The sequence below is a fragment of the Ascaphus truei genome, chromosome 4 (genome assembly GCF_040206685.1).
Source record: "Ascaphus truei isolate aAscTru1 chromosome 4, aAscTru1.hap1, whole genome shotgun sequence".
NCBI classification, from domain to species: Eukaryota; Metazoa; Chordata; class Amphibia; order Anura; family Ascaphidae; genus Ascaphus; species Ascaphus truei.
The window spans coordinates 28,297,128-28,319,652 of record NC_134486.1 but is presented as its reverse complement, the minus strand read 5'-3'; the positions used below and the strand labels follow the sequence as shown (position 1 = coordinate 28,319,652).

At 50.2% G+C, this 22,525-nt stretch overlaps 13 non-coding genes across 13 annotated transcripts; all 13 read left to right on the top strand.

Annotated features, from left to right (window-relative positions):
* Window positions 1-1,367: 1,367 nt before the first annotated feature.
* On the top strand, window positions 1,368-1,486 carry LOC142494001 (5S ribosomal RNA). Its single transcript, XR_012801258.1, has one exon. It is a non-coding gene; the product is annotated as a 5S ribosomal RNA (ribosomal RNA).
* A 1,616-nt stretch (window positions 1,487-3,102) lies between these two features.
* On the top strand, window positions 3,103-3,221 carry LOC142494142 (5S ribosomal RNA). The gene has a single exon (XR_012801375.1). It is a non-coding gene; the product is annotated as a 5S ribosomal RNA (ribosomal RNA).
* Window positions 3,222-4,837: 1,616 nt separating this feature from the next.
* LOC142494141 (5S ribosomal RNA) lies at window positions 4,838-4,956 on the top strand. The gene has a single exon (XR_012801374.1). It is a non-coding gene; the product is annotated as a 5S ribosomal RNA (ribosomal RNA).
* Window positions 4,957-6,572: 1,616 nt separating this feature from the next.
* LOC142494133 (5S ribosomal RNA) lies at window positions 6,573-6,691 on the top strand. Its single transcript, XR_012801366.1, has one exon. It is a non-coding gene; the product is annotated as a 5S ribosomal RNA (ribosomal RNA).
* A 1,616-nt stretch (window positions 6,692-8,307) lies between these two features.
* Window positions 8,308-8,426, top strand: LOC142494132 (5S ribosomal RNA). The gene has a single exon (XR_012801365.1). It is a non-coding gene; the product is annotated as a 5S ribosomal RNA (ribosomal RNA).
* A 1,589-nt stretch (window positions 8,427-10,015) lies between these two features.
* LOC142494131 (5S ribosomal RNA) lies at window positions 10,016-10,134 on the top strand. The gene has a single exon (XR_012801364.1). It is a non-coding gene; the product is annotated as a 5S ribosomal RNA (ribosomal RNA).
* A 1,553-nt stretch (window positions 10,135-11,687) lies between these two features.
* LOC142494130 (5S ribosomal RNA) lies at window positions 11,688-11,806 on the top strand. The gene has a single exon (XR_012801363.1). It is a non-coding gene; the product is annotated as a 5S ribosomal RNA (ribosomal RNA).
* Window positions 11,807-13,350: 1,544 nt separating this feature from the next.
* On the top strand, window positions 13,351-13,469 carry LOC142494129 (5S ribosomal RNA). Its single transcript, XR_012801362.1, has one exon. It is a non-coding gene; the product is annotated as a 5S ribosomal RNA (ribosomal RNA).
* A 1,553-nt stretch (window positions 13,470-15,022) lies between these two features.
* LOC142494128 (5S ribosomal RNA) lies at window positions 15,023-15,141 on the top strand. The gene has a single exon (XR_012801361.1). It is a non-coding gene; the product is annotated as a 5S ribosomal RNA (ribosomal RNA).
* Window positions 15,142-16,694: 1,553 nt separating this feature from the next.
* LOC142494127 (5S ribosomal RNA) lies at window positions 16,695-16,813 on the top strand. Its single transcript, XR_012801360.1, has one exon. It is a non-coding gene; the product is annotated as a 5S ribosomal RNA (ribosomal RNA).
* Window positions 16,814-18,429: 1,616 nt separating this feature from the next.
* LOC142494125 (5S ribosomal RNA) lies at window positions 18,430-18,548 on the top strand. The gene has a single exon (XR_012801359.1). It is a non-coding gene; the product is annotated as a 5S ribosomal RNA (ribosomal RNA).
* A 1,616-nt stretch (window positions 18,549-20,164) lies between these two features.
* On the top strand, window positions 20,165-20,283 carry LOC142494124 (5S ribosomal RNA). The gene has a single exon (XR_012801358.1). It is a non-coding gene; the product is annotated as a 5S ribosomal RNA (ribosomal RNA).
* Window positions 20,284-21,929: 1,646 nt separating this feature from the next.
* On the top strand, window positions 21,930-22,048 carry LOC142494123 (5S ribosomal RNA). Its single transcript, XR_012801357.1, has one exon. It is a non-coding gene; the product is annotated as a 5S ribosomal RNA (ribosomal RNA).
* Window positions 22,049-22,525: the final 477 nt, after the last annotated feature.

Sequence of the window (22,525 nt, the reverse complement as noted above, 5' to 3'; positions counted from 1 at the left end):
TATTTTTTTGGGGGGGCGGGTTCACGTGGGTCACGTGGGTCACGTGGGTCACGTGGCATGACCCTGCAGCGTCATTTGGAGTTGGATCGTGGTCCCCCGGGGGAGTTTGCCGCCCCTCGGTGCCTCCTTCATGGCAGTGTCAGAGTTCCCTTTAATGCCCCAGTCCTGCCCGGCAGCAGACATTTAATTCCCACGCTTTGACAAAGGGCCAAGGCCCGAAACGCGTCAGAGTGCACTACTCTGTTCCTTTTTGTTATGTCTCCAGTCACTTATTAAATGAGATTTTTTATTCTTGGTGTGCCGTTTCTATGTGCATTCTACCTGCGCCCTACCCTGCTTGCAGTGCTCCACTGATTCCTCTCCCGAGGTCACCTTTTCTTGCTATGAACTACAACAGCCGGATGCACGCCTGGATGAGCCACTATCTGCAATTCGGCTCCGTTGAGCCTTCATTCTAACAGTGAGTTATTGATGGATTTCAAATGTATCCTTCCCTAGCAGACACCTTGTATGCTGTAAGTAGTGTCAATTAAGTGTGGTGGTGAACGGGGGTATACTTTTACCTTTTGGTTGTCGTGTCCCCCAAGTAGGCCATAAATGGCACTTTTATTAGCCTACCCGGGCGACTACTCCTATATGAGCTATAGGTGATAATTTAGTGGTATACCACTGATGCTCTGTATATCCTAAGAGCCACTACATGATACAAGATTTATGCTTATTGCTCACCACTAAAGGGATTGAAAGAAGATTTGAATGATTTACCTGTGGACTGTATTCTGTTGCAGCGATGCCTTGGACTGTATGTCTCCCCATGTACTACTGAATAGGAGATGCAATTGGTGGGAAGAAGGGGCGGGAGGTGTCGTGGTCCCCCGGGGGAGTTTGCTGCCGCCCCTCCTGCGTTCCTCCTTCATGGCAGTGTCAGAGTTCCCTTTAATGCCCTAGTCCTGCCCGGCAGCAGACATTTCATTCCCACTCCAGTCAGAGCAGTCAGGCAGATAAGGCACCGAGTAAGTTGTTACTTGCCTTTGGCTGTCACAGGGGTCTGCAAGGCATTGCAAAGCAATGGGAGTCCCAAGGCGTGTGTGTTTCAGTTGTCTTTGTCAGCCAAAGGGTTAAGGTTTCCTGCTGCGAGTGAAGCAAAATTTCCTGACATGAGAGAAGGTATCTGAAATAGGAATGCAAATAATAGAAAGCAAATTGCCATGAAATGTTTGTGTGTGCAAGTGAAAAAGAGAGCCCGTGCAAAAGGAAAAGCTGAATAGGAGATGTAATGGGTGGGAAGAAGGGGTACGTCTAAAGCAGCAGCATGAGCTGTGAGGCAGGCAGTGAGCTTAAGAGGCGTTGCAGAGAGCAGAGTACTCGCCTACGGCCACACCACCCTGAATGCGCCCGATCTCGTCTGATCTCGGAAGCTAAGCAGGGTCGGGCCTGGTTAGTACTTGGATGGGAGACTGCCTGGGAATACCAGGTGCTGTAGGCTTTTGCTTTTGGCTTGTCTCAACAGCAGGGGGCGATGTTGTCAATGCCTTTTTCACTCCCATTGACAGCAGCTGGAAAGCCTGTTAACGGCGCTTTCGCTGCCGCACTTTTGATTGGTTGCTTTCTTTTTCACTCGTGAATTGACTATTCCAATCATAGAGCCATTACTCCATTCTTAGTGGTTGTTTATTTTTTTGGGGGGGCGGGTTCACGTGGGTCACGTGGGTCACGTGGGTCACGTGGGTCACGTGGGTCACGGGGGTCACGGGGGTCACGTGGGTCACGTGGGTCACGTGGGTCACGTGGCATGACCCTGCAGCGTCATTTGGAGTTGGATCGTGGTCCCCCGGGGGAGTTTGCCGCCCCTCGGTTCCTCCTTCATGGCAGTGTCAGAGTTCCCTTTAATGCCCCAGTCCTGCCCGGCAGCAGACATTTAATTCCCACGCTTTGACAAAGGGCCAAGGCCCGAAACGCGTCAGAGTGCACTACTCTGTTCCTTTTTGTTATGTCTCCAGTCACTTATTAAATGAGATTTTTTATTCTTGGTGTGCCGTTTCTATGTGCATTCTACCTGCGCCCTACCCTGCTTGCAGTGCTCCACTGATTCCTCTCCCGAGGTCACCTTTTCTTGCTATGAACTACAACAGCCGGATGCACGCCTGGATGAGCCACTATCTGCAATTCGGCTCCGTTGAGCCTTCATTCTAACAGTGAGTTATTGATGGATTTCAAATGTATCCTTCCCTAGCAGACACCTTGTATGCTGTAAGTAGTGTCAATTAAGTGTGGTGGTGAACGGGGGTATACTTTTACCTTTTGGTTGTCGTGTCCCCCAAGTAGGCCATAAATGGCACTTTTATTAGCCTACCCGGGCGACTACTCCTATATGAGCTATAGGTGATAATTTAGTGGTATACCACTGATGCTCTGTATATCCTAAGAGCCACTACATGATACAAGATTTATGCTTATTGCTCACCACTAAAGGGATTGAAAGAAGATTTGAATGATTTACCTGTGGACTGTATTCTGTTGCAGCGATGCCTTGGACTGTATGTCTCCCCATGTACTACTGAATAGGAGATGCAATTGGTGGGAAGAAGGGGCGGGAGGTGTCGTGGTCCCCCGGGGGAGTTTGCTGCCGCCCCTCCTGCGTTCCTCCTTCATGGCAGTGTCAGAGTTCCCTTTAATGCCCTAGTCCTGCCCGGCAGCAGACATTTCATTCCCACTCCAGTCAGAGCAGTCAGGCAGATAAGGCACCGAGTAAGTTGTTACTTGCCTTTGGCTGTCACAGGGGTCTGCAAGGCATTGCAAAGCAATGGGAGTCCCAAGGCGTGTGTGTTTCAGTTGTCTTTGTCAGCCAAAGGGTTAAGGTTTCCTGCTGCGAGTGAAGCAAAATTTCCTGACATGAGAGAAGGTATCTGAAATAGGAATGCAAATAATAGAAAGCAAATTGCCATGAAATGTTTGTGTGTGCAAGTGAAAAAGAGAGCCCGTGCAAAAGGAAAAGCTGAATAGGAGATGCAATGGGTGGGAAGAAGGGGTACGTCTAAAGCAGCAGCATGAGCTGTGAGGCAGGCAGTGAGCTTAAGAGGCGTTGCAGAGAGCAGAGTACTCGCCTACGGCCACACCACCCTGAATGCGCCCGATCTCGTCTGATCTCGGAAGCTAAGCAGGGTCGGGCTTGGTTAGTACTTGGATGGGAGACCGCCTGGGAATACCAGGTGCTGTAGGCTTTTGCTTTTGGCTTGTCTCAACAGCAGGGGGCGATGTTGTCAATGCCTTTTTCACTCCCATTGACAGCAGCTGGAAAGCCTGTTAACGGCGCTTTCGCTGCCGCACTTTTGATTGGTTGCTTTCTTTTGCACTCGTGAATTGACTATTCCAATCATAGAGCCATTACTCCATTCTTAGTGGTTGTTTATTTTTTTGGGGGGGCGGGTTCACGTGGGTCACGTGGGTCACGTGGGTCACGTGGGTCACGGGGGTCACGGGGGTCACGTGGGTCACGTGGGTCACGTGGGTCACGTGGGTCACGTGGCATGACCCTGCAGCGTCATTTGGAGTTGGATCGTGGTCCCCCGGGGGAGTTTGCCGCCCCTCGGTTCCTCCTTCATGGCAGTGTCAGAGTTCCCTTTAATGCCCCAGTCCTGCCCGGCAGCAGACATTTAATTCCCACGCTTTGACAAAGGGCCAAGGCCCGAAACGCGTCAGAGTGCACTACTCTGTTCCTTTTTGTTATGTCTCCAGTCACTTATTAAATGAGATTTTTTATTCTTGGTGTGCCGTTTCTATGTGCATTCTACCTGCGCCCTACCCTGCTTGCAGTGCTCCACTGATTCCTCTCCCGAGGTCACCTTTTCTTGCTATGAACTACAACAGCCGGATGCACGCCTGGATGAGCCACTATCTGCAATTCGGCTCCGTTGAGCCTTCATTCTAACAGTGAGTTATTGATGGATTTCAAATGTATCCTTCCCTAGCAGACACCTTGTATGCTGTAAGTAGTGTCAATTAAGTGTGGTGGTGAACGGGGGTATACTTTTACCTTTTGGTTGTCGTGTCCCCCAAGTAGGCCATAAATGGCACTTTTATTAGCCTACCCGGGCGACTACTCCTATATGAGCTATAGGTGATAATTTAGTGGTATACCACTGATGCTCTGTATATCCTAAGAGCCACTACATGATACAAGATTTATGCTTATTGCTCACCACTAAAGGGATTGAAAGAAGATTTGAATGATTTACCTGTGGACTGTATTCTGTTGCAGCGATGCCTTGGACTGTATGTCTCCCCATGTACTACTGAATAGGAGATGCAATTGGTGGGAAGAAGGGGCGGGAGGTGTCGTGGTCCCCCGGGGGAGTTTGCTGCCGCCCCTCCTGCGTTCCTCCTTCATGGCAGTGTCAGAGTTCCCTTTAATGCCCTAGTCCTGCCCGGCAGCAGACATTTCATTCCCACTCCAGTCAGAGCAGTCAGGCAGATAAGGCACCGAGTAAGTTGTTACTTGCCTTTGGCTGTCACAGGGGTCTGCAAGGCATTGCAAAGCAATGGGAGTCCCAAGGCGTGTGTGTTTCAGTTGTCTTTGTCAGCCAAAGGGTTAAGGTTTCCTGCTGCGAGTGAAGCAAAATTTCCTGACATGAGAGAAGGTATCTGAAATAGGAATGCAAATAATAGAAAGCAAATTGCCATGAAATGTTTGTGTGTGCAAGTGAAAAAGAGAGCCCGTGCAAAAGGAAAAGCTGAATAGGAGATGCAATGGGTGGGAAGAAGGGGTACGTCTAAAGCAGCAGCATGAGCTGTGAGGCAGGCAGTGAGCTTAAGAGGCGTTGCAGAGAGCAGAGTACTCGCCTACGGCCACACCACCCTGAATGCGCCCGATCTCGTCTGATCTCGGAAGCTAAGCAGGGTCGGGCTTGGTTAGTACTTGGATGGGAGACCGCCTGGGAATACCAGGTGCTGTAGGCTTTTGCTTTTGGCTTGTCTCAACAGCAGGGGGCGATGTTGTCAATGCCTTTTTCACTCCCATTGACAGCAGCTGGAAAGCCTGTTAACGGCGCTTTCGCTGCCGCACTTTTGATTGGTTGCTTTCTTTTGCACTCGTGAATTGACTATTCCAATCATAGAGCCATTACTCCATTCTTAGTGGTTGTTTATTTTTTTGGGGGGGCGGGTTCACGTGGGTCACGTGGGTCACGTGGGTCACGTGGGTCACGGGGGTCACGGGGGTCACGTGGGTCACGTGGGTCACGTGGGTCACGTGGGTCACGTGGCATGACCCTGCAGCGTCATTTGGAGTTGGATCGTGGTCCCCCGGGGGAGTTTGCCGCCCCTCGGTTCCTCCTTCATGGCAGTGTCAGAGTTCCCTTTAATGCCCCAGTCCTGCCCGGCAGCAGACATTTAATTCCCACGCTTTGACAAAGGGCCAAGGCCCGAAACGCGTCAGAGTGCACTACTCTGTTCCTTTTTGTTATGTCTCCAGTCACTTATTAAATGAGATTTTTTATTCTTGGTGTGCCGTTTCTATGTGCATTCTACCTGCGCCCTACCCTGCTTGCAGTGCTCCACTGATTCCTCTCCCGAGGTCACCTTTTCTTGCTATGAACTACAACAGCCGGATGCACGCCTGGATGAGCCACTATCTGCAATTCGGCTCCGTTGAGCCTTCATTCTAACAGTGAGTTATTGATGGATTTCAAATGTATCCTTCCCTAGCAGACACCTTGTATGCTGTAAGTAGTGTCAATTAAGTGTGGTGGTGAACGGGGGTATACTTTTACCTTTTGGTTGTCGTGTCCCCCAAGTAGGCCATAAATGGCACTTTTATTAGCCTACCCGGGCGACTACTCCTATATGAGCTATAGGTGATAATTTAGTGGTATACCACTGATGCTCTGTATATCCTAAGAGCCACTACATGATACAAGATTTATGCTTATTGCTCACCACTAAAGGGATTGAAAGAAGATTTGAATGATTTACCTGTGGACTGTATTCTGTTGCAGCGATGCCTTGGACTGTATGTCTCCCCATGTACTACTGAATAGGAGATGCAATTGGTGGGAAGAAGGGGCGGGAGGTGTCGTGGTCCCCCGGGGGAGTTTGCTGCCGCCCCTCCTGCGTTCCTCCTTCATGGCAGTGTCAGAGTTCCCTTTAATGCCCTAGTCCTGCCCGGCAGCAGACATTTCATTCCCACTCCAGTCAGAGCAGTCAGGCAGATAAGGCACCGAGTAAGTTGTTACTTGCCTTTGGCTGTCACAGGGGTCTGCAAGGCATTGCAAAGCAATGGGAGTCCCAAGGCGTGTGTGTTTCAGTTGTCTTTGTCAGCCAAAGGGTTAAGGTTTCCTGCTGCGAGTGAAGCAAAATTTCCTGACATGAGAGAAGGTATCTGAAATAGGAATGCAAATAATAGAAAGCAAATTGCCATGAAATGTTTGTGTGTGCAAGTGAAAAAGAGAGCCCGTGCAAAAGGAAAAGCTGAATAGGAGATGCAATGGGTGGGAAGAAGGGGTACGTCTAAAGCAGCAGCATGAGCTGTGAGGCAGGCAGTGAGCTTAAGAGGCGTTGCAGAGAGCAGAGTACTCGCCTACGGCCACACCACCCTGAATGCGCCCGATCTCGTCTGATCTCGGAAGCTAAGCAGGGTCGGGCCTGGTTAGTACTTGGATGGGAGACCGCCTGGGAATACCAGGTGCTGTAGGCTTTTGCTTTTGGCTTGTCTCAACAGCAGGGGGCGATGTTGTCAATGCCTTTTTCACTCCCATTGACAGCAGCTGGAAAGCCTGTTAACGGCGCTTTCGCTGCCGCACTTTTGATTGGTTGCTTTCTTTTGCACTCGTGAATTGACTATTCCAATCATAGAGCCATTACTCCATTCTTAGTGGTTGTTTATTTTTTTGGGGGGGCGGGTTCACGTGGGTCACGTGGGTCACGTGGGTCACGTGGGTCACGGGGGTCACGGGGGTCACGTGGGTCACGTGGGTCACGTGGGTCACGTGGGTCACGTGGCATGACCCTGCAGCGTCATTTGGAGTTGGATCGTGGTCCCCCGGGGGAGTTTGCCGCCCCTCGGTTCCTCCTTCATGGCAGTGTCAGAGTTCCCTTTAATGCCCCAGTCCTGCCCGGCAGCAGACATTTAATTCCCACGCTTTGACAAAGGGCCAAGGCCCGAAACGCGTCAGAGTGCACTACTCTGTTCCTTTTTGTTATGTCTCCAGTCACTTATTAAATGAGATTTTTTATTCTTGGTGTGCCGTTTCTATGTGCATTCTACCTGCGCCCTACCCTGCTTGCAGTGCTCCACTGATTCCTCTCCCGAGGTCACCTTTTCTTGCTATGAACTACAACAGCCGGATGCACGCCTGGATGAGCCACTATCTGCAATTCGGCTCCGTTGAGCCTTCATTCTAACAGTGAGTTATTGATGGATTTCAAATGTATCCTTCCCTAGCAGACACCTTGTATGCTGTAAGTAGTGTCAATTAAGTGTGGTGGTGAACGGGGGTATACTTTTACCTTTTGGTTGTCGTGTCCCCCAAGTAGGCCATAAATGGCACTTTTATTAGCCTACCCGGGCGACTACTCCTATATGAGCTATAGGTGATAATTTAGTGGTATACCACTGATGCTCTGTATATCCTAAGAGCCACTACATGATACAAGATTTATGCTTATTGCTCACCACTAAAGGGATTGAAAGAAGATTTGAATGATTTACCTGTGGACTGTATTCTGTTGCAGCGATGCCTTGGACTGTATGTCTCCCCATGTACTACTGAATAGGAGATGCAATTGGTGGGAAGAAGGGGCGGGAGGTGTCGTGGTCCCCCGGGGGAGTTTGCTGCCGCCCCTCCTGCGTTCCTCCTTCATGGCAGTGTCAGAGTTCCCTTTAATGCCCTAGTCCTGCCCGGCAGCAGACATTTCATTCCCACTCCAGTCAGAGCAGTCAGGCAGATAAGGCACCGAGTAAGTTGTTACTTGCCTTTGGCTGTCACAGGGGTCTGCAAGGCATTGCAAAGCAATGGGAGTCCCAAGGCGTGTGTGTTTCAGTTGTCTTTGTCAGCCAAAGGGTTAAGGTTTCCTGCTGCGAGTGAAGCAAAATTTCCTGACATGAGAGAAGGTATCTGAAATAGGAATGCAAATAATAGAAAGCAAATTGCCATGAAATGTTTGTGTGTGCAAGTGAAAAAGAGAGCCCGTGCAAAAGGAAAAGCTGAATAGGAGATGCAATGGGTGGGAAGAAGGGGTACGTCTAAAGCAGCAGCATGAGCTGTGAGGCAGGCAGTGAGCTTAAGAGGCGTTGCAGAGAGCAGAGTACTCGCCTACGGCCACACCACCCTGAATGCGCCCGATCTCGTCTGATCTCGGAAGCTAAGCAGGGTCGGGCCTGGTTAGTACTTGGATGGGAGACCGCCTGGGAATACCAGGTGCTGTAGGCTTTTGCTTTTGGCTTGTCTCAACAGCAGGGGGCGATGTTGTCAATGCCTTTTTCACTCCCATTGACAGCAGCTGGAAAGCCTGTTAACGGCGCTTTCGCTGCCGCACTTTTGATTGGTTGCTTTCTTTTGCACTCGTTAATTGACTATTCCAATCATAGAGCCATTACTCCATTCTTAGTGGTTGTTTATTTTTTTGGGGGGGCGGGTTCACGTGGGTCACGTGGGTCACGTGGGTCACGTGGGTCACGTGGGTCACGTGGGTCACGTGGGTCACGTGGCATGACCCTGCAGCGTCATTTGGAGTTGGATCGTGGTCCCCCGGGGGAGTTTGCCGCCCCTCGGTTCCTCCTTCATGGCAGTGTCAGAGTTCCCTTTAATGCCCCAGTCCTGCCCGGCAGCAGACATTTAATTCCCACGCTTTGACAAAGGGCCAAGGCCCGAAACGCGTCAGAGTGCACTACTCTGTTCCTTTTTGTTATGTCTCCAGTCACTTATTAAATGAGATTTTTTATTCTTGGTGTGCCGTTTCTATGTGCATTCTACCTGCGCCCTACCCTGCTTGCAGTGCTCCACTGATTCCTCTCCCGAGGTCACCTTTTCTTGCTATGAACTACAACAGCCGGATGCACGCCTGGATGAGCCACTATCTGCAATTCGGCTCCGTTGAGCCTTCATTCTAACAGTGAGTTATTGATGGATTTCAAATGTATCCTTCCCTAGCAGACACCTTGTATGCTGTAAGTAGTGTCAATTAAGTGTGGTGGTGAACGGGGGTATACTTTTACCTTTTGGTTGTCGTGTCCCCCAAGTAGGCCATAAATGGCACTTTTATTAGCCTACCCGGGCGACTACTCCTATATGAGCTATAGGTGATAATTTAGTGGTATACCACTGATGCTCTGTATATCCTAAGAGCCACTACATGATACAAGATTTATGCTTATTGCTCACCACTAAAGGGATTGAAAGAAGATTTGAATGATTTACCTGTGGACTGTATTCTGTTGCAGCGATGCCTTGGACTGTATGTCTCCCCATGTACTACTGAATAGGAGATGCAATTGGTGGGAAGAAGGGGCGGGAGGTGTCGTGGTCCCCCGGGGGAGTTTGCTGCCGCCCCTCCTGCGTTCCTCCTTCATGGCAGTGTCAGAGTTCCCTTTAATGCCCTAGTCCTGCCCGGCAGCAGACATTTCATTCCCACTCCAGTCAGAGCAGTCAGGCAGATAAGGCACCGAGTAAGTTGTTACTTGCCTTTGGCTGTCACAGGGGTCTGCAAGGCATTGCAAAGCAATGGGAGTCCCAAGGCGTGTGTGTTTCAGTTGTCTTTGTCAGCCAAAGGGTTAAGGTTTCCTGCTGCGAGTGAAGCAAAATTTCCTGACATGAGAGAAGGTATCTGAAATAGGAATGCAAATAATAGAAAGCAAATTGCCATGAAATGTTTGTGTGTGCAAGTGAAAAAGAGAGCCCGTGCAAAAGGAAAAGCTGAATAGGAGATGCAATGGGTGGGAAGAAGGGGTACGTCTAAAGCAGCAGCATGAGCTGTGAGGCAGGCAGTGAGCTTAAGAGGCGTTGCAGAGAGCAGAGTACTCGCCTACGGCCACACCACCCTGAATGCGCCCGATCTCGTCTGATCTCGGAAGCTAAGCAGGGTCGGGCCTGGTTAGTACTTGGATGGGAGACCGCCTGGGAATACCAGGTGCTGTAGGCTTTTGCTTTTGGCTTGTCTCAACAGCAGGGGGCGATGTTGTCAATGCCTTTTTCACTCCCATTGACAGCAGCTGGAAAGCCTGTTAACGGCGCTTTCGCTGCCGCACTTTTGATTGGTTGCTTTCTTTTGCACTCGTGAATTGACTATTCCAATCATAGAGCCATTACTCCATTCTTAGTGGTTGTTTATTTTTTTGGGGGGGCGGGTTCACGTGGGTCACGTGGGTCACGTGGGTCACGTGGCATGACCCTGCAGCGTCATTTGGAGTTGGATCGTGGTCCCCCGGGGGAGTTTGCCGCCCCTCGGTGCCTCCTTCATGGCAGTGTCAGAGTTCCCTTTAATGCCCCAGTCCTGCCCGGCAGCAGACATTTAATTCCCACGCTTTGACAAAGGGCCAAGGCCCGAAACGCGTCAGAGTGCACTACTCTGTTCCTTTTTGTTATGTCTCCAGTCACTTATTAAATGAGATTTTTTATTCTTGGTGTGCCGTTTCTATGTGCATTCTACCTGCGCCCTACCCTGCTTGCAGTGCTCCACTGATTCCTCTCCCGAGGTCACCTTTTCTTGCTATGAACTACAACAGCCGGATGCACGCCTGGATGAGCCACTATCTGCAATTCGGCTCCGTTGAGCCTTCATTCTAACAGTGAGTTATTGATGGATTTCAAATGTATCCTTCCCTAGCAGACACCTTGTATGCTGTAAGTAGTGTCAATTAAGTGTGGTGGTGAACGGGGGTATACTTTTACCTTTTGGTTGTCGTGTCCCCCAAGTAGGCCATAAATGGCACTTTTATTAGCCTACCCGGGCGACTACTCCTATATGAGCTATAGGTGATAATTTAGTGGTATACCACTGATGCTCTGTATATCCTAAGAGCCACTACATGATACAAGATTTATGCTTATTGCTCACCACTAAAGGGATTGAAAGAAGATTTGAATGATTTACCTGTGGACTGTATTCTGTTGCAGCGATGCCTTGGACTGTATGTCTCCCCATGTACTACTGAATAGGAGATGCAATTGGTGGGAAGAAGGGGCGGGAGGTGTCGTGGTCCCCCGGGGGAGTTTGCTGCCGCCCCTCCTGCGTTCCTCCTTCATGGCAGTGTCAGAGTTCCCTTTAATGCCCTAGTCCTGCCCGGCAGCAGACATTTCATTCCCACTCCAGTCAGAGCAGTCAGGCAGATAAGGCACCGAGTAAGTTGTTACTTGCCTTTGGCTGTCACAGGGGTCTGCAAGGCATTGCAAAGCAATGGGAGTCCCAAGGCGTGTGTGTTTCAGTTGTCTTTGTCAGCCAAAGGGTTAAGGTTTCCTGCTGCGAGTGAAGCAAAATTTCCTGACATGAGAGAAGGTATCTGAAATAGGAATGCAAATAATAGAAAGCAAATTGCCATGAAATGTTTGTGTGTGCAAGTGAAAAAGAGAGCCCGTGCAAAAGGAAAAGCTGAATAGGAGATGTAATGGGTGGGAAGAAGGGGTACGTCTAAAGCAGCAGCATGAGCTGTGAGGCAGGCAGTGAGCTTAAGAGGCGTTGCAGAGAGCAGAGTACTCGCCTACGGCCACACCACCCTGAATGCGCCCGATCTCGTCTGATCTCGGAAGCTAAGCAGGGTCGGGCCTGGTTAGTACTTGGATGGGAGACCGCCTGGGAATACCAGGTGCTGTAGGCTTTTGCTTTTGGCTTGTCTCAACAGCAGGGGGCGATGTTGTCAATGCCTTTTTCACTCCCATTGACAGCAGCTGGAAAGCCTGTTAACGGCGCTTTCGCTGCCGCACTTTTGATTGGTTGCTTTCTTTTGCACTCGTTAATTGACTATTCCAATCATAGAGCCATTACTCCATTCTTAGTGGTTGTTTATTTTTTTGGGGGGGCGGGTTCACGTGGGTCACGTGGGTCACGTGGCATGACCCTGCAGCGTCATTTGGAGTTGGATCGTGGTCCCCCGGGGGAGTTTGCCGCCCCTCGGTTCCTCCTTCATGGCAGTGTCAGAGTTCCCTTTAATGCCCCAGTCCTGCCCGGCAGCAGACATTTAATTCCCACGCTTTGACAAAGGGCCAAGGCCCGAAACGCGTCAGAGTGCACTACTCTGTTCCTTTTTGTTATGTCTCCAGTCACTTATTAAATGAGATTTTTTATTCTTGGTGTGCCGTTTCTATGTGCATTCTACCTGCGCCCTACCCTGCTTGCAGTGCTCCACTGATTCCTCTCCCGAGGTCACCTTTTCTTGCTATGAACTACAACAGCCGGATGCACGCCTGGATGAGCCACTATCTGCAATTCGGCTCCGTTGAGCCTTCATTCTAACAGTGAGTTATTGATGGATTTCAAATGTATCCTTCCCTAGCAGACACCTTGTATGCTGTAAGTAGTGTCAATTAAGTGTGGTGGTGAACGGGGGTATACTTTTACCTTTTGGTTGTCGTGTCCCCCAAGTAGGCCATAAATGGCACTTTTATTAGCCTACCCGGGCGACTACTCCTATATGAGCTATAGGTGATAATTTAGTGGTATACCACTGATGCTCTGTATATCCTAAGAGCCACTACATGATACAAGATTTATGCTTATTGCTCACCACTAAAGGGATTGAAAGAAGATTTGAATGATTTACCTGTGGACTGTATTCTGTTGCAGCGATGCCTTGGACTGTATGTCTCCCCATGTACTACTGAATAGGAGATGCAATTGGTGGGAAGAAGGGGCGGGAGGTGTCGTGGTCCCCCGGGGGAGTTTGCTGCCGCCCCTCCTGCGTTCCTCCTTCATGGCAGTGTCAGAGTTCCCTTTAATGCCCTAGTCCTGCCCGGCAGCAGACATTTCATTCCCACTCCAGTCAGAGCAGTCAGGCAGATAAGGCACCGAGTAAGTTGTTACTTGCCTTTGGCTGTCACAGGGGTCTGCAAGGCATTGCAAAGCAATGGGAGTCCCAAGGCGTGTGTGTTTCAGTTGTCTTTGTCAGCCAAAGGGTTAAGGTTTCCTGCTGCGAGTGAAGCAAAATTTCCTGACATGAGAGAAGGTATCTGAAATAGGAATGCAAATAATAGAAAGCAAATTGCCATGAAATGTTTGTGTGTGCAAGTGAAAAAGAGAGCCCGTGCAAAAGGAAAAGCTGAATAGGAGATGCAATGGGTGGGAAGAAGGGGTACGTCTAAAGCAGCAGCATGAGCTGTGAGGCAGGCAGTGAGCTTAAGAGGCGTTGCAGAGAGCAGAGTACTCGCCTACGGCCACACCACCCTGAATGCGCCCGATCTCGTCTGATCTCGGAAGCTAAGCAGGGTCGGGCCTGGTTAGTACTTGGATGGGAGACCGCCTGGGAATACCAGGTGCTGTAGGCTTTTGCTTTTGGCTTGTCTCAACAGCAGGGGGCGATGTTGTCAATGCCTTTTTCACTCCCATTGACAGCAGCTGGAAAGCCTGTTAACGGCGCTTTCGCTGCCGCACTTTTGATTGGTTGCTTTCTTTTGCACTCGTGAATTGACTATTCCAATCATAGAGCCATTACTCCATTCTTAGTGGTTGTTTATTTTTTTGGGGGGGCGGGTTCACGTGGGTCACGTGGGTCACGTGGGTCACGTGGCATGACCCTGCAGCGTCATTTGGAGTTGGATCGTGGTCCCCCGGGGGAGTTTGCCGCCCCTCGGTGCCTCCTTCATGGCAGTGTCAGAGTTCCCTTTAATGCCCCAGTCCTGCCCGGCAGCAGACATTTAATTCCCACGCTTTGACAAAGGGCCAAGGCCCGAAACGCGTCAGAGTGCACTACTCTGTTCCTTTTTGTTATGTCTCCAGTCACTTATTAAATGAGATTTTTTATTCTTGGTGTGCCGTTTCTATGTGCATTCTACCTGCGCCCTACCCTGCTTGCAGTGCTCCGCTGATTCCTCTCCCGAGGTCACCTTTTCTTGCTATGAACTACAACAGCCGGATGCACGCCTGGATGAGCCACTATCTGCAATTCGGCTCCGTTGAGCCTTCATTCTAACAGTGAGTTATTGATGGATTTCAAATGTATCCTTCCCTAGCAGACACCTTGTATGCTGTAAGTAGTGTCAATTAAGTGTGGTGGTGAACGGGGGTATACTTTTACCTTTTGGTTGTCGTGTCCCCCAAGTAGGCCATAAATGGCACTTTTATTAGCCTACCCGGGCGACTACTCCTATATGAGCTATAGGTGATAATTTAGTGGTATACCACTGATGCTCTGTATATCCTAAGAGCCACTACATGATACAAGATTTATGCTTATTGCTCACCACTAAAGGGATTGAAAGAAGATTTGAATGATTTACCTGTGGACTGTATTCTGTTGCAGCGATGCCTTGGACTGTATGTCTCCCCATGTACTACTGAATAGGAGATGCAATTGGTGGGAAGAAGGGGCGGGAGGTGTCGTGGTCCCCCGGGGGAGTTTGCTGCCGCCCCTCCTGCGTTCCTCCTTCATGGCAGTGTCAGAGTTCCCTTTAATGCCCTAGTCCTGCCCGGCAGCAGACATTTCATTCCCACTCCAGTCAGAGCAGTCAGGCAGATAAGGCACCGAGTAAGTTGTTACTTGCCTTTGGCTGTCACAGGGGTCTGCAAGGCATTGCAAAGCAATGGGAGTCCCAAGGCGTGTGTGTTTCAGTTGTCTTTGTCAGCCAAAGGGTTAAGGTTTCCTGCTGCGAGTGAAGCAAAATTTCCTGACATGAGAGAAGGTATCTGAAATAGGAATGCAAATAATAGAAAGCAAATTGCCATGAAATGTTTGTGTGTGCAAGTGAAAAAGAGAGCCCGTGCAAAAGGAAAAGCTGAATAGGAGATGTAATGGGTGGGAAGAAGGGGTACGTCTAAAGCAGCAGCATGAGCTGTGAGGCAGGCAGTGAGCTTAAGAGGCGTTGCAGAGAGCAGAGTACTCGCCTACGGCCACACCACCCTGAATGCGCCCGATCTCGTCTGATCTCGGAAGCTAAGCAGGGTCGGGCCTGGTTAGTACTTGGATGGGAGACCGCCTGGGAATACCAGGTGCTGTAGGCTTTTGCTTTTGGCTTGTCTCAACAGCAGGGGGCGATGTTGTCAATGCCTTTTTCACTCCCATTGACAGCAGCTGGAAAGCCTGTTAACGGCGCTTTCGCTGCCGCACTTTTGATTGGTTGCTTTCTTTTGCACTCGTGAATTGACTATTCCAATCATAGAGCCATTACTCCATTCTTAGTGGTTGTTTATTTTTTTGGGGGGGCGGGTTCACGTGGGTCACGTGGGTCACGTGGGTCACGTGGCATGACCCTGCAGCGTCATTTGGAGTTGGATCGTGGTCCCCCGGGGGAGTTTGCCGCCCCTCGGTGCCTCCTTCATGGCAGTGTCAGAGTTCCCTTTAATGCCCCAGTCCTGCCCGGCAGCAGACATTTAATTCCCACGCTTTGACAAAGGGCCAAGGCCCGAAACGCGTCAGAGTGCACTACTCTGTTCCTTTTTGTTATGTCTCCAGTCACTTATTAAATGAGATTTTTTATTCTTGGTGTGCCGTTTCTATGTGCATTCTACCTGCGCCCTACCCTGCTTGCAGTGCTCCACTGATTCCTCTCCCGAGGTCACCTTTTCTTGCTATGAACTACAACAGCCGGATGCACGCCTGGATGAGCCACTATCTGCAATTCGGCTCCGTTGAGCCTTCATTCTAACAGTGAGTTATTGATGGATTTCAAATGTATCCTTCCCTAGCAGACACCTTGTATGCTGTAAGTAGTGTCAATTAAGTGTGGTGGTGAACGGGGGTATACTTTTACCTTTTGGTTGTCGTGTCCCCCAAGTAGGCCATAAATGGCACTTTTATTAGCCTACCCGGGCGACTACTCCTATATGAGCTATAGGTGATAATTTAGTGGTATACCACTGATGCTCTGTATATCCTAAGAGCCACTACATGATACAAGATTTATGCTTATTGCTCACCACTAAAGGGATTGAAAGAAGATTTGAATGATTTACCTGTGGACTGTATTCTGTTGCAGCGATGCCTTGGACTGTATGTCTCCCCATGTACTACTGAATAGGAGATGCAATTGGTGGGAAGAAGGGGCGGGAGGTGTCGTGGTCCCCCGGGGGAGTTTGCTGCCGCCCCTCCTGCGTTCCTCCTTCATGGCAGTGTCAGAGTTCCCTTTAATGCCCTAGTCCTGCCCGGCAGCAGACATTTCATTCCCACTCCAGTCAGAGCAGTCAGGCAGATAAGGCACCGAGTAAGTTGTTACTTGCCTTTGGCTGTCACAGGGGTCTGCAAGGCATTGCAAAGCAATGGGAGTCCCAAGGCGTGTGTGTTTCAGTTGTCTTTGTCAGCCAAAGGGTTAAGGTTTCCTGCTGCGAGTGAAGCAAAATTTCCTGACATGAGAGAAGGTATCTGAAATAGGAATGCAAATAATAGAAAGCAAATTGCCATGAAATGTTTGTGTGTGCAAGTGAAAAAGAGAGCCCGTGCAAAAGGAAAAGCTGAATAGGAGATGCAATGGGTGGGAAGAAGGGGTACGTCTAAAGCAGCAGCATGAGCTGTGAGGCAGGCAGTGAGCTTAAGAGGCGTTGCAGAGAGCAGAGTACTCGCCTACGGCCACACCACCCTGAATGCGCCCGATCTCGTCTGATCTCGGAAGCTAAGCAGGGTCGGGCCTGGTTAGTACTTGGATGGGAGACCGCCTGGGAATACCAGGTGCTGTAGGCTTTTGCTTTTGGCTTGTCTCAACAGCAGGGGGCGATGTTGTCAATGCCTTTTTCACTCCCATTGACAGCAGCTGGAAAGCCTGTTAACGGCGCTTTCGCTGCCGCACTTTTGATTGGTTGCTTTCTTTTGCACTCGTGAATTGACTATTCCAATCATAGAGCCATTACTCCATTCTTAGTGGTTGTTTATTTTTTTGGGGGGGCGGGTTCACGTGGGTCACGTGGGTCACGTGGGTCACGTGGGTCACGGGGGTCACGGGGGTCACGTGGGTCACGTGGGTCACGTGGGTCACGTGGGTCACGTGGCATGACCCTGCAGCGTCATTTGGAGTTGGATCGTGGTCCCCCGGGGGAGTTTGCCGCCCCTCGGTTCCTCCTTCATGGCAGTGTCAGAGTTCCCTTTAATGCCCCAGTCCTGCCCGGCAGCAGACATTTAATTCCCACGCTTTGACAAAGGGCCAAGGCCCGAAACGCGTCAGAGTGCACTACTCTGTTCCTTTTTGTTATGTCTCCAGTCACTTATTAAATGAGATTTTTTATTCTTGGTGTGCCGTTTCTATGTGCATTCTACCTGCGCCCTACCCTGCTTGCAGTGCTCCACTGATTCCTCTCCCGAGGTCACCTTTTCTTGCTATGAACTACAACAGCCGGATGCACGCCTGGATGAGCCACTATCTGCAATTCGGCTCCGTTGAGCCTTCATTCTAACAGTGAGTTATTGATGGATTTCAAATGTATCCTTCCCTAGCAGACACCTTGTATGCTGTAAGTAGTGTCAATTAAGTGTGGTGGTGAACGGGGGTATACTTTTACCTTTTGGTTGTCGTGTCCCCCAAGTAGGCCATAAATGGCACTTTTATTAGCCTACCCGGGCGACTACTCCTATATGAGCTATAGGTGATAATTTAGTGGTATACCACTGATGCTCTGTATATCCTAAGAGCCACTACATGATACAAGATTTATGCTTATTGCTCACCACTAAAGGGATTGAAAGAAGATTTGAATGATTTACCTGTGGACTGTATTCTGTTGCAGCGATGCCTTGGACTGTATGTCTCCCCATGTACTACTGAATAGGAGATGCAATTGGTGGGAAGAAGGGGCGGGAGGTGTCGTGGTCCCCCGGGGGAGTTTGCTGCCGCCCCTCCTGCGTTCCTCCTTCATGGCAGTGTCAGAGTTCCCTTTAATGCCCTAGTCCTGCCCGGCAGCAGACATTTCATTCCCACTCCAGTCAGAGCAGTCAGGCAGATAAGGCACCGAGTAAGTTGTTACTTGCCTTTGGCTGTCACAGGGGTCTGCAAGGCATTGCAAAGCAATGGGAGTCCCAAGGCGTGTGTGTTTCAGTTGTCTTTGTCAGCCAAAGGGTTAAGGTTTCCTGCTGCGAGTGAAGCAAAATTTCCTGACATGAGAGAAGGTATCTGAAATAGGAATGCAAATAATAGAAAGCAAATTGCCATGAAATGTTTGTGTGTGCAAGTGAAAAAGAGAGCCCGTGCAAAAGGAAAAGCTGAATAGGAGATGCAATGGGTGGGAAGAAGGGGTACGTCTAAAGCAGCAGCATGAGCTGTGAGGCAGGCAGTGAGCTTAAGAGGCGTTGCAGAGAGCAGAGTACTCGCCTACGGCCACACCACCCTGAATGCGCCCGATCTCGTCTGATCTCGGAAGCTAAGCAGGGTCGGGCCTGGTTAGTACTTGGATGGGAGACCGCCTGGGAATACCAGGTGCTGTAGGCTTTTGCTTTTGGCTTGTCTCAACAGCAGGGGGCGATGTTGTCAATGCCTTTTTCACTCCCATTGACAGCAGCTGGAAAGCCTGTTAACGGCGCTTTCGCTGCCGCACTTTTGATTGGTTGCTTTCTTTTGCACTCGTGAATTGACTATTCCAATCATAGAGCCATTACTCCATTCTTAGTGGTTGTTTATTTTTTTGGGGGGGCGGGTTCACGTGGGTCACGTGGGTCACGTGGGTCACGTGGGTCACGGGGGTCACGGGGGTCACGTGGGTCACGTGGGTCACGTGGGTCACGTGGGTCACGTGGCATGACCCTGCAGCGTCATTTGGAGTTGGATCGTGGTCCCCCGGGGGAGTTTGCCGCCCCTCGGTTCCTCCTTCATGGCAGTGTCAGAGTTCCCTTTAATGCCCCAGTCCTGCCCGGCAGCAGACATTTAATTCCCACGCTTTGACAAAGGGCCAAGGCCCGAAACGCGTCAGAGTGCACTACTCTGTTCCTTTTTGTTATGTCTCCAGTCACTTATTAAATGAGATTTTTTATTCTTGGTGTGCCGTTTCTATGTGCATTCTACCTGCGCCCTACCCTGCTTGCAGTGCTCCACTGATTCCTCTCCCGAGGTCACCTTTTCTTGCTATGAACTACAACAGCCGGATGCACGCCTGGATGAGCCACTATCTGCAATTCGGCTCCGTTGAGCCTTCATTCTAACAGTGAGTTATTGATGGATTTCAAATGTATCCTTCCCTAGCAGACACCTTGTATGCTGTAAGTAGTGTCAATTAAGTGTGGTGGTGAACGGGGGTATACTTTTACCTTTTGGTTGTCGTGTCCCCCAAGTAGGCCATAAATGGCACTTTTATTAGCCTACCCGGGCGACTACTCCTATATGAGCTATAGGTGATAATTTAGTGGTATACCACTGATGCTCTGTATATCCTAAGAGCCACTACATGATACAAGATTTATGCTTATTGCTCACCACTAAAGGGATTGAAAGAAGATTTGAATGATTTACCTGTGGACTGTATTCTGTTGCAGCGATGCCTTGGACTGTATGTCTCCCCATGTACTACTGAATAGGAGATGCAATTGGTGGGAAGAAGGGGCGGGAGGTGTCGTGGTCCCCCGGGGGAGTTTGCTGCCGCCCCTCCTGCGTTCCTCCTTCATGGCAGTGTCAGAGTTCCCTTTAATGCCCTAGTCCTGCCCGGCAGCAGACATTTCATTCCCACTCCAGTCAGAGCAGTCAGGCAGATAAGGCACCGAGTAAGTTGTTACTTGCCTTTGGCTGTCACAGGGGTCTGCAAGGCATTGCAAAGCAATGGGAGTCCCAAGGCGTGTGTGTTTCAGTTGTCTTTGTCAGCCAAAGGGTTAAGGTTTCCTGCTGCGAGTGAAGCAAAATTTCCTGACATGAGAGAAGGTATCTGAAATAGGAATGCAAATAATAGAAAGCAAATTGCCATGAAATGTTTGTGTGTGCAAGTGAAAAAGAGAGCCCGTGCAAAAGGAAAAGCTGAATAGGAGATGCAATGGGTGGGAAGAAGGGGTACGTCTAAAGCAGCAGCATGAGCTGTGAGGCAGGCAGTGAGCTTAAGAGGCGTTGCAGAGAGCAGAGTACTCGCCTACGGCCACACCACCCTGAATGCGCCCGATCTCGTCTGATCTCGGAAGCTAAGCAGGGTCGGGCCTGGTTAGTACTTGGATGGGAGACCGCCTGGGAATACCAGGTGCTGTAGGCTTTTGCTTTTGGCTTGTCTCAACAGCAGGGGGCGATGTTGTCAATGCCTTTTTCACTCCCATTGACAGCAGCTGGAAAGCCTGTTAACGGCGCTTTCGCTGCCGCACTTTTGATTGGTTGCTTTCTTTTGCACTCGTGAATTGACTATTCCAATCATAGAGCCATTACTCCATTCTTAGTGGTTGTTTATTTTCTTGGGGGGGCGGGTTCACGTGGTTCACGTGGGTCACGTGGGTCACGTGGGTCACGGGGGTCACGTGGGTCACGTGGTTCACGTGGGTCACGTGGTTCACGTGGGTCACGTGGTTCACGTGGGTCACGTGGCATGACCCCGCAGCGTCATTTGGAGTTGGATTGTGGGAGGTGTCGTGGTCCCCCGGGGGAGTTTGCCGCCCCTCGGTGCCTCCTTCATGGCAGTGTCAGAGTTCCCTTTAATGCCCCAGTCCTGCCCGGCAGCAGACATTTAATTCCCACGCTTTGACAAAGGGCCAAGGCCCGAAACGCGTCAGAGTGCACTACTCTGTTCCTTTTTGTTATGTCTCCAGTCACTTATTAAATGAGATTTTTTATTCTTGGTGTGCCGTTTCTATGTGCATTCTACCTGCGCCCTACCCTGCTTGCAGTGCTCCACTGATTCCTCTCCCGAGGTCACCTTTTCTTGCTATGAACTACAACAGCCGGATGCACGCCTGGATGAGCCACTATCTGCAATTCGGCTCCGTTGAGCCTTCATTCTAACAGTGAGTTATTGATGGATTTCAAATGTATCCTTCCCTAGCAGACACCTTGTATGCTGTAAGTAGTGTCAATTAAGTGTGGTGGTGAACGGGGGTATACTTTTACCTTTTGGTTGTCGTGTCCCCCAAGTAGGCCATAAATGGCACTTTTATTAGCCTACCCGGGCGACTACTCCTATATGAGCTATAGGTGATAATTTTGTGGTATACCACTGATGCTCTGTATATCCTAAGAGCCACTACATGATACAAGATTTATGCTTATTGCTCACCACTAAAGGGATTGAAAGAAGATTTGAATGATTTACCTGTGGACTGTATTCTGTTGCAGCGATGCCTTGGACTGTATGTCTCCCCATGTACTACTGAATAGGAGATGCAATTGGTGGGAAGAAGGGGCGGGAGGTGTCGTGGTCCCCCGGGGGAGTTTGCTGCCGCCCCTCCTGCGTTCCTCCTTCATGGCAGTGTCAGAGTTCCCTTTAATGCCCTAGTCCTGCCCGGCAGCAGACATTTCATTCCCACTCCAGTCAGAGCAGTCAGGCAGATAAGGCACCGAGTAAGTTGTTACTTGCCTTTGGCTGTCACAGGGGTCTGCAAGGCATTGCAAAGCAATGGGAGTCCCAAGGCGTGTGTGTTTCAGTTGTCTTTGTCAGCCAAAGGGTTAAGGTTTCCTGCTGCGAGTGAAGCAAAATTTCCTGACATGAGAGAAGGTATCTGAAATAGGAATGCAAATAATAGAAAGCAAATTGCCATGAAATGTTTGTGTGTGCAAGTGAAAAAGAGAGCCCGTGCAAAAGGAAAAGCTGAATAGGAGATGCAATGGGTGGGAAGAAGGGGTACGTCTAAAGCAGCAGCATGAGCTGTGAGGCAGGCAGTGAGCTTAAGAGGCGTTGCAGAGAGCAGAGTACTCGCCTACGGCCACACCACCCTGAATGCGCCCGATCTCGTCTGATCTCGGAAGCTAAGCAGGGTCGGGCCTGGTTAGTACTTGGATGGGAGACCGCCTGGGAATACCAGGTGCTGTAGGCTTTTGCTTTTGGCTTGTCTCAACAGCAGGGGGCGATGTTGTCAATGCCTTTTTCACTCCCATTGACAGCAGCTGGAAAGCCTGTTAACGGCGCTTTCGCTGCCGCACTTTTGATTGGTTGCTTTCTTTTGCACTCGTGAATTGACTATTCCAATCATAGAGCCATTACTCCATTCTTAGTGGTTGTTTATTTTTTTGGGGGGGCGGGTTCACGTGGGTCACGTGGGTCACGTGGGTCACGTGGGTCACGGGGGTCACGGGGGTCACGTGGGTCACGGGGGTCACGGGGGTCACGTGGGTCACGTGGGTCACGTGGGTCACGTGGGTCACGTGGCATGACCCTGCAGCGTCATTTGGAGTTGGATCGTGGTCCCCCGGGGGAGTTTGCCGCCCCTCGGTTCCTCCTTCATGGCAGTGTCAGAGTTCCCTTTAATGCCCCAGTCCTGCCCGGCAGCAGACATTTAATTCCCACGCTTTGA